General features: G+C 40.6%; 1 long non-coding RNA gene across 1 annotated transcript; it reads left to right on the top strand.

Annotated features, from left to right (window-relative positions):
- Nucleotides 1-2,669: 2,669 nt before the first annotated feature.
- LOC137167202 (uncharacterized) lies at nucleotides 2,670-9,777 on the top strand. Its single transcript, XR_010924052.1, has 3 exons — nucleotides 2,670-2,785; nucleotides 2,979-3,216; nucleotides 9,637-9,777. It is a non-coding gene; the product is annotated as an uncharacterized lncRNA (long non-coding RNA).
- The last annotated feature ends 1,947 nt before the right edge of the window (nucleotides 9,778-11,724 follow it).

Genomic DNA, 11,724 nt, shown 5'->3' with positions numbered 1-11,724 from the left:
CCGGGTTTTCCTCCTGCTTGATGAAAACAATGAGGAAATCCTAGCATTAATTCAACAGAAAAGAAATGCATTCTGTAACTGGCAAAATGACTCCTCTAACCAGCGAAAACATGAGACCTATCACCTGCTCAAGCTGAAGTCCAGAGGAGGTTAAGCGACATCAAAAACAAGTGATGTCACGAGAAGGCCTCTGAGATCCAGGATTTTGTAGACCAGGATGACATAAGAAGCTTCTTTCAAGCAACAAAAGCGATATATTGGCCAAGTTCCAAAGGCCCAGCCCCCTTACATACCCAGGATGGCTTCACCCTCCTTAAGGATAATGCAACTATTAAACAAAGCTGGAAGGAGCATTTTGGGAGCCTACTAAACCATGAAACCATGGTCTCTGAAGACACCATCGAGTTTATTCCACAATGTTGAGCAATGAAATACCTTGCTGATCCCCCCATCTTCTGAGGAAGTTCAGCATGCCATCACCCAGACAAAAAAAATCACAAGCCACCTGGCTCCAATGGCATCCCAGCTGAGGTTTTTAAAGCTGGAAAAACAATGCTCCAGCACAAACTCCACCAACTCCTTGACAAAATCTGGACCTGATAAGACATTCCACCTGACCTTAAGAGTGCCAACATTGTTATAATATTCAAGAAAGGGGACCAATCTTTGTGCAGGAACTACAGAGGTATTACCCACCTCTCCATCACAGGGAAGATCCTTGCCCAGATACTACTAAACCGCCTCCTCTCCCTTGCTGAAGAATTTCTCCCCAAATCACAGTGTAGCTTCAGACCCTCTCGAGGCACAATTAACATGATCTTCATGGCACGACAGAGTCAGGAGAAGTGCAGAGAGCAACACCAGGAACTGTTCAGGGCATTCATCGATCTAGCCAATGCCTTTGATTCTATCAAATGCGATGCCCCGTGGAAGATGTTGTCTGGAGTTGGCTGCCCACAGACATTCATTTCCATCATTAGACTACTCTATGAGCGGATGACTGCCACCATTCTGTGCAACAGCTTAGACACCAAACCATTCATCATTAGCACCAGTGTCAAGCAGGGCTATGTCATTGCTTCAACGGTCTTTTCCATTTCCCTTGCCGTGATCCTGATTCTCATCCACAACCGCCTTCCTGTCAGAATGGGGAATGAGTATCATACGGATGGCCAACACTTCAATCTCTGATGTCTCTATACAAAATCTAAGATCATGAGAATTGGCATCACTGAATTGATTGTGTCATCCTCGCATGTACAGAGGCTGACCTGCAAAGCAACCTAAATCTTTTTGCAGATGCCTATCACAGTCTGGGTCTCTCTCTCAACATCAGAAGTTTCAAGGTACTCTACCAGGCCACACCTGCACAAACTACTCTTTGTACTCCACAAATCACCATCGACTGAGAACCCCTGGAAAATGTGGACCATTTCCCATACCTTGGCAGCCATTTATCCCAAACAGCCAGCACTGACACAGAAATCTAATACATCTTTTGGAAGACTACTTAAATGGGTGTTCAAATGACTGAGATTTACAAACGGGCACCAAGCTCTTGGTCTACAAGGCAGTTGTCATCCCTACCTTCTTTTATGGGTGTGAGAAACTATAAATGACATCTCAAGCGGCTGGAGTGCTTCCAGCAGCGCTGCCTTAGGAGGATCCTCAGGATCGGTTGGGAAGACTGACTCAATAACATCAGCATTCTCTCTGAAGCCAATGTCAGCCATAAAAAAGTGCAGGTTATGCAACACCAATTCCATTAGCTGGCTACAGTGTATGTATGCCTGACAGTTGCCTCCCAAAGCAAGTCCTCTCAGTTAAGTCAGGGAAGAAGGGCTTGCAGAGGGCAGTGGAAGAGTTTCAAAGATATATTGAAAGTACACCTTAAAAAGGGTGGTATCAATCCAACAAACTGGTAGGAGCAGGCACGGAACAGAACACAGTAGTGCCATACCATATACCAAACTACAGCCCATTTTGAGAAGAACAGATGTGCTCATGAGACAGAGAAGCAACAAAGACAGAAAGAAAAGACAGAACACTAACCAACAACTATATCTTCTCCACGATTACACCTGTCACCTCTGTGAGAAAATCTGCAGTGCACAAATTGGGCTCTGTAGCCATCTAAAAATTCCTTTGTACAGACATCATTTTTGTAACAAGGGAGACCTGAAGAAGACGACCAAATAGCCTTTAACCTTAATATAACATCAGTGGGGGAGACTAACTGCAACCTAGAGCTATGTACTTTGGTCAAGTACTGAATAACGTTTTATTGCTTAGAAGCACATTAGTGAGGGGGAAAAAAAACACTGGAAATCCTAGATCAAGTGCATCAGGGACCAGGACATAGGCATGCTGGCCTAGCAGCTAGAGTAAGAAACTAGGCAAGCTGTGACCAAGACATGCACAACTTGTAGGCATAAGCACTAGGCAACTAACATCCTGTTGCTGCTGCTAAGCTTAAATGCAGTCCTGTTGGCTCCTTGCAGCCAATCAGGCGGGCCAGTCAATCAGGTGATTCTGCCTCAACCCACCTTGGCTCATTAACCAACTTGGGGGCTCAGCTGAGGGCATTCAAGCCCATAGCGCTTGACGAAGCAGTGATATTGGCCTTTTATTTGGGTCTGATTGCACCTACTAATTGCTGCGTTATGAGTGTTCAGCATTAAATTGAGATGAGATGGCTAGGGTCTCTTTACCCAAAGATAGACTCAAGTTCTGGCCTCTGAAGATAGAAATCTGTTAAAATGAGATCTGACACCTTGACCCCTAGGTATAAAGGAGTACTTGAGATTAGGAATGCTTTCACTCGGTGTTCTCAGATTCCTCAGAACAGATGGATCTGCTTAGGCAGAGATACTGAAGCCGTTTCTTGGTTTAACTGATCTTTTGGAATGTATAGTCAGATACCTTTGCATTTTCCTTTAGTTCACCATGCTTTTGATTGGCCTACTTGGTTTCCACAGCTCCTTAGTGCTGATATAGAATTTGCAACCTCTACCTCTGAGAGTGACCCTTGCCTTGCCCCTAAATTTGCTGATTAGCTCATTTTCTAACTCCTCTGTCCTGTGGGTGATATCACTCTGAACAAATGAACTCCCCCAAGAACTGAGAAGGAACCCACTTCCTGTATGTGCTTCACAGTTCCTGTTTCTCTACCATCACAGAGGAGGAGAATGGGGCCACGATTTCCCCATTATGCAGGTAAAGCTGATTAAAACTGTACAGAGGGTGGGTAGTGGAGTGGAAGAATAGATAGTGATAAGTGAACCTCAAAAGATTTTTTTGATGTTTGGATTGCATAAATAAATGTTTGGCTGCTTTTTTTAAATGTACCCAAATCATACACCTAGCTCCTCCTTTGGAAGTTAAAAGTCTAACTTTGAGGGTTTGAGTCAGTCTTTTTTTCCATAAGACTTCTAGCTCCTGTTTGAGCTAGAAAGACCTGTGGAAAATCCTTTGTGTCAATACCTGTGTTTCCATTCTCAGCCACAACCAGAAAGTGCAGGGATGAACACAATTCTAAAAACAAGGAAGAAAAAAGATAACTGAGGTTTTGCTAAACCTTCCAAAAGGCTTATCTGGAGTTTTAGGTGGAAGTTTGCATCCCTCCTATTCTAGCCCAATGATGTACCCATCCCTAGGGAACAATATTCTTTGGTTGGAGCTTCGTCCTGCTCCCATTGAAGGCAAGTGATAAATTTCCTATTGACTTTGGTGGGAAAAGGATTGGGCATTTCAGGATTCACATGTAACTTTTCTGTTTATGAAGGATGTGGTGATAAAATGCATGGTATTATTGTGCTTTAGTCAGAGCTTTGGAAGCAGAGGCTAAGTGTTTATCTTCTAGGACAACCCCTGGCCCATGTTAACTTGTGTTGACTGAGATCTTAGACTCTGGTTAATCTCAAAATATTTCCTTACAGTTACTTCTATGGCAAGCCTGTTTAATTCCCAAAACCAATCTTGTCCTTGATCTCAGTGTCGTTCTAAACTGTCCTCAATGAGCAGTATGAGGACATCACTTACTTGTGCCAAATTAGGGATGAATTTGCTGAGATGTGTTAACATGCCCATGAATCTCTGTAAGGTCTTTTTGTGTGGGGGTCTTTACATTTGTACTGTTTTCTCCACTTTATTTGGGTCTGGTCAAATGCCTCTGTTGCTAACTACATAACTAGAATCTCATTCAGCCCAATTGTTGTTGATGTTGTTTTGTTTTATTTTATTTTATTTATATTGTGATAGCACCTAGGAGCCTCAATCATGAACCAGGAGTCCTGGTTCTGCTAAGTTCTGTACAAACACAGAACAAAAAAGATAGTACCTGCCCTAAAGAGCTTACAATCTAAATATAAGCGAAAAGATCCAGAAAGACTGATTGGGGGAATATAAGGAAACAAGGAGAAAACTCTGGTCAGCATAGTAGGCAGTGGTCTGAGCAATCCAGCAGCCTAATCATTGTCAAAGTTTGTGTAGGCATCAAGACAAAGGAGAGTCCTAAGAAGAACAATGAAGTGGCTTTGCAGGTGTTTACAGCATTTATTTGGCATTTGTTCCTGTTCAATAAGGTCCTTTTCTCTGTCACTCTACAGAACATTAAGCACTCTCCGTGGGGTTTATCATTTTTGTCTGAGTTCACCAGAACATAAAAAATTACTTCTATCCCATGAAGATCAGAAATACAATGCCATGGTACATCTCTCATACTACGGCAATCCCAAAGAGCAGGCACTTAAACATGATGATGATATGGGGAATCTGTCCATATACAGCTTATACATTCTGGTTGAGGTTAGGAAGTTATTGTTATATCATGGAATGCCTCTAAGCAATGGAATCCACCATTTGTTGATGGGGACTGTAATCCATTCCTACCAGACCAGGGACAATGGAGGAGAGTTGTTAATCTTAATGACTGTGCTCTGACCAAATGATGGGTATGCAAAGGAGGTTGTCTGAGTTGAGAAACCAGTTCAACTAAGTTTCTTTTCAGGGGCTTGGTGAAATGGAGAGTGGAAAATCACCCGCAGCAGAACAAAGCAACCGGGTGTTAGTAGAGGGACATATAAACTTGACATATAAGCTAGATAGTTGGACTGCAGGGACTCATCTCTCAGAAGGTAGTGCAGGACAGAGGATCTGCATCCTGAGACTGTGTCAAGGGAACCCAGCCATGGGCAGTTCCTGGAATATGCTCAGATTCAAGAAGCTTTTAAAGAACAGTAGGACAATGGAACAAACTGCCTAGGTTGTGGAAGCTCCTTCACTGGAGGTTTTCAAAAGGAGGCTGGATAGCCATCTGTCATGGATGGTTTAAACCCAACAAATCCTGCATCTTGGCACGGGGTTAGACTAGATGACCTTTGCGGTTTCTTCTAACCCTATAGTACTATGATTCTATGAAGGTATATGGGCCAATGAGGTGGGTCCCAAACAGCTTGGGAAGTATCCAGCCACAGGGCAAGGCTCTACCAGCTCTGTGTGCATGATTAGCATGTATCTGCCAAAAGAAGAGTTGAAAGGCCAAAACTTTTCATCTTCACTATCAAGCCTAACCTGCAAAATCTGTCTTTCATCAAAAAAATTTGCATTTTGGAGTCTAGATTTGACCTCTTCAATTACTCTCATGGAGGAGTGCTCCGATTTGGCTTTATTCTAATCTTCTGGATCTGTACAAATCTTTAACTTGTGAAGCTGTCTTTGCAGCAGCATCAGGAAACAAAACACATAACCCTGGTTTCCCTCTTTATAATTCGTTTTTAACCATGTGAAGCGTGTAGGAGTGCCCTCACAGTGATAAAGAAGAATGTTCTTTTCAGACTTCCAGCCCCTTTTCCACTACCTTAGATTTTCTTGTCTCACATCCTCTGTATAATTTCTCAGTTTCCAGCCTCCCTACCACCACCTTTAATACCCTCAAGGGCATTTATGACCTTTAGTAATTATATATATCTGAAGTTTTCCCCTAAGGCAAATGGAAAACAAACACGGCAGTTCAGCAACTGTGTCATTCTGTATGAAAGAATTCCTTATATAGTGTGAATATTGGACTGCTCTTAGATGCAGTTAGTGAGGGATTTAATTTATGTTGAACACTTCCATCTTAGTGAAACACATACAGTGCATAATGATGTGTACACAGTAGCACAGAATATTCTTAAACACATACACATGTATATTCATAAAATCAAAAGTAATGCTAATGTACCTGTCACCACAGAATCTATGTGTAAATATACAGCATGCAAATACTATTGGAACTGAAATTCAGTGGTGCCTCAACCCGATCTCCAGTTGTATGCATGTAACTTTGCAGATGTAATCACCTGTGAGTACAGTTTAGTTCACTTAATGCCTGAATATGCAGGCACTATAATTTGTATATGTAAATTAAATTTAAATATAATCATCTCAGTGGACAACTAGATTCTATAATCTGTGCACTGAGACATTCTTGCACACAAAGTGCATGCATGGATATGTAGATTATTGCCCACTTCTCTGCGGAGGTAAATTTCCTTCTCTGAAGAAGATATTAATGTTTTATTTCGCCACTCCTCAGAAGTTATACTAGTTTTCCTTCATCTAGCAATGTATATGATTGTTTCTGCCTTTAAATTTAATACCTTTAAGGGAGATTCAAGAGGGGCAAATATGCATTAATAAATATTATTCATGATTATGAATCAAGATAGAAAAGCACATTGGAGCTGTGTGAAGGATGGAAGAATACTCAAGAGTCTACATATAGGAAGAAAGGTACAAGGTTTACTTTGTAGTTGTAGTTCCCCCTAATTGTACCCAAGTGCATTATCATCATGTCAGAAGTGAATTATACTGCACATGAGCAAATGAAAAAATGTGATTGTGAAGGATATGATGACAGTTCCGTGTCCTTCACGTATTCATCAATAGGTGCCGTGTTCATCTGTTACATATTTAGGCATTTTTTTATTAGGAGCATTGGAGAAGTTAGGTAGGTAAGTATCTACTGATGAAGTCTACATATCAACAATGATATGTTAAAAGGACAGGAGAGGCTGAGAGACTGAAAAGAGAAATGTGGCAGGATCCAGGCAATATAAGGAAAAGTTTTGAGACTATGTTCTAAGAGTTATAGATCTAGCAACTACTTCTTTATCTTAAGGAGGAGGAGGCTGTGCTTTGTATTACATCCTGCTAATGCATAATAGTGGTTATAATAACAGATTGGCTTTAATATTACTGTCTCACTTTGTGGCAACTTGTGGTTATGTAAACTCAAATACCACACTTACTCATGCACAGCATAAACCAAATATAAACTCAGGAGGTGAAATCCTGGCCCTAATAAAGCCAGTGGCAACACTCTCAGTCACTTCCTTGGGTCCAGAATCCCACTCCAGAGCTTTGTATTCACAACACACCCTCCTACTTGTCAAGCCAGAGAAGCAGCTCCTCTAGCTCAGCAAATGGAGAGAACTGCTGTGTCTATAATATACACATCTCGGCACTTTACCTCATACTCTCTGGTTCTTACCACATTTCTTCTTTCTGCCTCTCCTGTCCTTAACATATGGTTGTTGATATGTAGACTCCATCCGTAGATGATTATGTAGTGTAACATTTACCTGCTAGTCTATCTCCAGAGCTCCTAATAAAAAATGCCTAAATACAGAACAGATGAACAGGGTACCTACTGATGTATATATGAAGGACAGAGAACTTTCATCATGTCCTTCACAACCACATTTTTTTCACATGCTCATGTTCTGACACGATGGTAATGCACTTGGGTACAATTTGGGAGACACAGGTTCAAAGTGGGCCTTGTATCACTCTTCTACCATTTGGATACTTGCTTATTTCTCCCCTTCACCATCCGGTTCAGATACTTATATACAAAATTTCACTGTCACCATCCTGTATTTGTGGTAAGCATGTTCACTCTCATGAACAATATTAAATTCTTGCATATGTACACCTTCCCACAATGTACAGATGTAAATGTAGAAACAAACATACATGCATATATGTGTTTAATATGATACAGTGCACTGAAATTACGTGTTGTAATATAATGAAGACTGTAATATTTAGAGTACCTGATTTACATACACAAAAGCTATTTGTGCTCACAAATCTTGGTTTTTGTGCAAATTTAGAGGTTGCTTTTGAAAATTTGGCCCTATGTGTGCATTTTTTGTGACTTATTTCAATGTATTGTACAGATAACTTACTACCGTGTGAATTTCAGTATATTCATATTCAGCAAATTTTTTTATAGATCATCTTCACTGGAGATTTTCTGAGCATCTTACTTGCAGTTTCTTTATGTTCATGACACTTTTCCAGTGATGTCAAAGACTTTTCCAAAATTCCATGAGTATTCTCCACAAACAGTTTCTGTGCTATACCACTGATGTGTTGTATTTTACTTCACATGGGTTTCATCCTGGGGCATATACTGCTCCCTCTCTGTGACTGACTCCATTAGTCTGGGGTAGTAAAATATCCAGTATTACCCATGAGAAAGGGTCCATTGGAGAATAGTGAAGAGTTTAATGAGATCATCAGAGGGAACTGAAGAGGGCTGAAAAGCAATCAGGAAGGTCAGAAAGGAAACAAAGTTTCAGAGATGTCCAAGTAAGCCACATGAGATCATTTCATTATCCCAGGTAACTTGAGGAACTAAGTGTCATCTTCAAATACTACTAATTTAGAGGGATTACTCTACATAATTCCCTAATGTAAAATTACATACAAAAGCTGACCATACTACCCGCGGCTGATTGAATGGCTAGAATCTGTGATCCCTACCTAAGCCCTTTAGACATTTTTCTTTTTTGCATTATGCATCTGCCTTATCGCCTTACTTTGTTTTGTATTTTGAACTTTTTCCCCTCTTTGCTGTACCATTCATGAATTCACTAATAATAATACAACAGCCACAAAGTTTGACTCCCTGGGAACCTGATTACTACGAAAAAGGAAATTCCAATAATTTCAGCTTCCTTTAACTCACTGCATGTGTCCTATTTGCCTTGTCTACACTAGATATTTTGGAAAATTTGCTAGCATAGACAGGCCTTTGGTGGCCACTGGCATTTTTACTGTTATGCTTCTTAGAGCTGCTCTGAGCAAGGCTGGATAATACAGTAATAGAAATCTTTGTGAATTTTTACCCAAGAGTAGGGCTTCTACTGTTGCTACCCCAAGTGCAGCTGTACCAGAGGCAATGTAGGAGTTGGAGGAAGACGCAGTCATATGCTCTTTCTGTGTATTTTTATGTTGCTCATTCCAGTATAAATGGATTCAAACAAAGGTGGTTATTATTTATTTGTATAGTGCCAACTGTGTGTTAGGCACTTAATTTTCCATCTTGGCCCTGCTCTCTTTGCTATGATACTTCAGGCAGTAATTCTCATACATCAAGTTGATCCCACTCTGTGATTGGCGTACAAGGTCAACTGTCATCAGCCCTGTCATGCTCAAAGGCTACAGTGCTCTGGTAATTAAGGCTGTTAGTTAGATGGGAGGGCTTCTTTTCCTGCTATTTGATGTAGAGTAGGTAGAGATGACAGATTTATAGTTTTAATTCAAATACGGTATTTGTCTTTGACAACTTAATTGTGTTTGCAGAGAAGTTCTGGACCCTTTCTCTTGCCAAGTCATTACAGAAAGGCCTCACATCTTGGATCTACCAGGAAGCTTTATGGATTAAAGGAATAGCCGAGGGGACTCTGCATTAGTGCTGATGGAGGCAATAAACGTCTGCTTTTCCCCGTTTGTTTGTGGTAAGCATGTTCACGCTGGCTTCAGTTACCAAGTTTCATATTTTAACACCAAACCAGGAGCAGGTTCTCCCCACTCCCTCTTTGTTCAGACTGCAACATTTAAATTAAGACTTTTTCTTTCCACAGATGTCTTACACAAATCAGTTAATTGGACTTCTAAAAAGAAAGGCACAAAGCTGGCAGGAATTTACAAGACATTAACACCAGGCACTGATTTCATTAACAAGAAAGCAAGCACTAAAAATATAACAATAATAAAACAAACATGAACCCAAATCACTTCTAAATGCAAAGTTTTGAAATATAAAATCATTTCAACAATTACAATTGTAACAGGGTCCTCACCCTAACGTAAGAAGCATTCCACTCTGTCAGTGATAGACACTTTGGTTACTTAAGTTTTTCCAGACCTGAAGAAGAGCTTCGTGACACTCAAAAGCTTGTCCCTTTCACCAACAGAAGTTAGTCCAATAAAAAATATTACTTCACCGCCCTTGTCTCTCTCAATGGTAAATATACTACATTAAAAGAACATAGAGATTGCAAAGTGAAGCACCCTAACATTAGGAAATACCAGAATTAAAGTTACCCATATAATCTCAGTTCATAAGCATTAGGATACAGTCTTTGATCGTGTACTAGTTTCCCTCCTCCTGATGGGCAGATCTAGCTGCAGAGGTTCAGAGAAGTGCAAGGGAACAGTGTTTTATATTTAAAAAGGTAACTTTTCTGCACTGAATTCACACAGAACTGTCACAGAAAACTACTTATTGTATGAAGCGTGGGCCACCTGTCAAATCTTGAATGCAAAGCTCGTGGATAAATACATTCTAAAATAATAATCATAGTCCCTCTAGCCTGCAAGGCTCACTCTACCGCATGTAACACACATACTGGGGATTCAGAGCTCTGAGGGCAGTTTTTAATACACGATTAGAAATGCACTTAGCCTGAGTCACACAAGCGGTCCTATGACTTCTTCAGTGGGACCGATCACACCAGGGGAGTGAAACTAAGCAAGGTAAGCGTTTGCAGGATCAGGATATGCATTTGGGTTTTATGGTGTCCTGCGGTCGGGTGCCTTACAAAAATTAGTGAAAACATTGCTTTCAAAGAAAGAAAATATGGCCCAGAAACAAAACTGACCCCCTCCTGCCAAGCACGCATTCACTTCCCATTATATAATAAATAAAACTGCATCTAACTAGGTACCTATATGTCCCCCATTACCACAGTATCTGAACACCTCACAGTCTTCAGTCTATTTATCCTCACAACATAGTGAGATAGGTATGTATTATTAATCCCATTTTACACATAAGAAACTGAGGCACAAAGACCAAGGGCCAGATTTTTAAAGATGTAAATGTTTTTGAAAATCCCACTAGATGCTTATCTGCATGTCTAACTCCAATCCAGGCACCTATCTGCTGCTTTAGGCATTTAAACACCTTTAAAAATCTGACCCCCCAAGGCACATGCCCAAGGTCACACAGGAAATCTGTGGCAGAGGAGGGAGTAGAACCTCGGTCTCCCAACTGCCAAATATCCAAATACACATTTGTTTGCATATCCAGTACTTCACCATTTCTGTAACATTCACCTCATGTTTTCTAAACTGAAGTTTCTTCTGAGAAAGGAAGAGATAAGGGAGGACACATACCAGCTAGAGACTATTTAAGCAGGAAAAGAGCTTTGTGGGTAGTTTTGTGTCCCTGATGTGCCTGGCTCCTTAGTCAGCAGCAATATGGTATCGTACTAATTATATATATAAACAGCCACTTCCAGAACACTAACACACAGATGGTGGAGAACAATAGGTCACGTAAATCAGTGGGTTTGCTTGGATGAAATGGAGGACAGAAGTTGATCCCAGACATCTATATTTAATAGTTGGAATAATGTAGATTTATATTGATTTTTGGGGGGTGGA

Source organism: Emydura macquarii, unplaced genomic scaffold (assembly GCF_026122565.2).
Source record: "Emydura macquarii macquarii isolate MOO-44397 ecotype Brisbane River unplaced genomic scaffold, CSIRO-AGI_Emac_v2 contig_2897, whole genome shotgun sequence".
Taxonomy (NCBI): domain Eukaryota; kingdom Metazoa; phylum Chordata; order Testudines; family Chelidae; genus Emydura; species Emydura macquarii.
Note: the sequence above shows the minus strand (reverse complement) of the source record. Positions and strands in the feature narration are given on the sequence as shown.